Source organism: Montipora foliosa, chromosome 1 (assembly GCF_036669935.1).
Source record: "Montipora foliosa isolate CH-2021 chromosome 1, ASM3666993v2, whole genome shotgun sequence".
NCBI lineage: Eukaryota > Metazoa > Cnidaria > Anthozoa > Scleractinia > Acroporidae > Montipora > Montipora foliosa.
In genome coordinates this window covers 65385069-65387568 of record NC_090869.1, presented here as the reverse complement: position 1 = coordinate 65387568, position 2500 = coordinate 65385069, and the positions used below count along the sequence as shown (strand labels likewise).

General features: G+C 39.5%; 1 long non-coding RNA gene across 1 annotated transcript in view; it reads left to right on the top strand.

The window, feature by feature from the left end:
* The window catches only part of LOC137980345 (uncharacterized), a 23953-nt gene that overhangs the window by 47 nt on the left and 21406 nt on the right, over nucleotides 1-2500 (top strand). The window contains exons 1-3 of the long non-coding RNA XR_011118494.1: nucleotides 1-182; nucleotides 1753-1895; nucleotides 2322-2500. The exon at nucleotides 1-182 is cut by the window's left edge and continues 47 nt beyond it; the exon at nucleotides 2322-2500 is cut by the window's right edge and continues 36 nt beyond it. This is a non-coding gene — a long non-coding RNA (uncharacterized lncRNA). The remainder of the gene's footprint in view (nucleotides 183-1752; nucleotides 1896-2321) is intronic.

The window sequence follows — 2500 nt, the reverse complement described above, 5'->3', positions numbered from 1 at the left end:
CTTTACTAGACAAAATGTTACCGATTTCGAAAATGAAGTTGATATTTTTTAGCGAAGTGCTCCAAAACACTTGTCGCATCCAGGCTCATAGCGATAATCATGACGTTACATGTTGTCTTCACGGAAAACAACATTGACGCCACTACGTCACAAAGACACCAGAAAAGGTTTCGCAGCTATAGGTGAGCCAGAAAATCGTTATTTATTTTGTTAGTACTATATTTGTTGCCGGTCAAAATCCGCTTCAGGAAAAAAAAAAATGGAGCTTAAATTAAGCCTAGAGAAGAATCAGGGTCATCAACTAGTTACGTTTTTGTTATTATACATGACTATCAATTGACTTGTTATAGAAAAGTAAATAACGAAAAGAACCGTGTTGCTGTTGATCGTTGTAGTTTAGAGGTGAAAACATTAGTATTCTAGGTCTGGAGGGTCCGTTTTCGCGTACGCTAAGTAAAGTAAAGGTTTCCTTATTTTGTTGTGATGTTGAGACTAAATAATACACAGAAACCGATAAGATGATACGAAACATTAAGAAGATGTGTTGAGATGCGTAAGGCAGAGCTTGAGGGAAGGTAGGTATAGGTGTTTTAAGTCCTTTTTGGGGGTTTATAGCTGCTTTAAACCAAGTAATTGGAGTGCATATTCAACCTAGTAGGTTGATTCAACTTGAGATCGGATTTGACCGACAACATATACAACACATGGGCTGGTGCGTTTTGCTCTACTAACTGTGAGGTGATTAGAAAAATATCAGTCACTTCCGACCAACTGGGTTCCGTTGATTGGAATCATTTTGTTTTTGGGTAGTTATTTGGTCTGTTAGTTATTCATTTTGTGTGGTATATACTTAGCATTCATTCCAATCAGTGCCACGAAAGGGGTCGATTGTTACGTCAACACGAATATCTGTTGTCGGTCAAATCCAATGTCGGATTACATTATACCATAGTTAATCTAGGGACTGGTTACGAAACCCTGGGAATTTCAAAAGCAGGAACAATACAGTCGCAATTAGATGTTGAACCGACCGTGACCCTGCACAATCTTTTCTTTTTGATTCGCAAGTTAATTTCGAATAAATTATTTGAAGCTTTCGATTGGTTATCCTGCAGAAAAAAGCGTGTTTTTGTCGGGTTCAGTGTGCAGGGTCAAGGCCAAAAAAGCGAACAAACACCAGACACCAGAAAAGGTTTCGCACCTATAGGAGAGCCAGAAAATTGTTATTTATTTTGTTAGTGTATTTGTTGCCGGTCAAAACCCGTTACAGGTTGAATTCGTTTTTACCTAGGTTGAATACGCACTCAGATGAACTGAAAAAACTTTTTTTGGAGCCTAAATTAAGCCTAGGGAAGAATTAGGGTCAGCAACGAGTTAGGATAGGTTTTTGTTATTAGAGCGGTTTTCAATTGAGTGTCGAAAGTAATTAGCAAATTGCTTTGGTTTTGCAGTTCTTCACTCAGTGATTGGTTCAAAGTTCTCGCTCCACTTTTTCAACCAACCAGAAGTGAAACCAAAACTAATCGTGGCTCGCGCGTGCACATTTTCCCGCGCTTTGTGTCGACTACGTGTAATTACTTCGAGTTTTGTTGGTTTACTGGATTGTCTCCGTCCTTTTTGATTGGCAAAAGTAATTACTTTGGTTTTGGTTTTACGACACTCGATTGAAACTCGCTCTATACATGGATATCGATCGAGTTGTTATAGAAAAGTAAATAATGAATAGAACTGCGTTGCTGTTTGTCGTTGTAGTGTAGAGGTGAAAACACAGTACTATCGATCTGGAGGCTCCGTGTTCGAGTACCGGCAAGTTCTTTTTTTCCGTGGAGTGGGGCACTCCCATATAGAAAGGACGGGGGGTGCCCGTCGGAAATATTGAAAGGAACCCCTAAGAGGTAGGTAGATCCTGTCTTGTGGGCGTGCATGAATTTTTTTCACCCCTAAGAGGTACCAAATTATGGGTTTTAGTTAGACAAAATTAAAAATTGTCAAATGTCTCCTGCCATAATTTTTCGGCTCAATACCCTAAAAGGTACCGCTAAAGCTCCCGCTGTGGACCTTTTGAGGCTGAACACCCTAAGAGAACTTTTAATTTAAAAACAATTTTTAATCCCTAAAATATACGACGACAACATATACAACATCTGGTGCGTTTTGCTCTGCTAACTGTGAGGTAATTAGAAAAATGTCAGTCACTTCCGACCAACTGGATACCAAAAATTAGGTTTCTTTGACTGGAATCATTTCGCTAGTGGGTAATTATTCAAGATCTTTGAATAAGAATGGAGCTCAATGCCTGAAAAAAACAACTTTGTTCACAGACAAAAACATGGTCGCAAGCGAATAGAGCTTTTCGCACGCTCTGATTGCTAAAACGTGGGAGTGAGTGGCCAAGTAGTAACCGAAAGGAGGCAAACTGGCATACAGTAATCTAAATAGGGAGCCTAAGCAAGAACGAGGAAGACGGCTAGCTACGAGAAGGCCATGAAACTATATATAT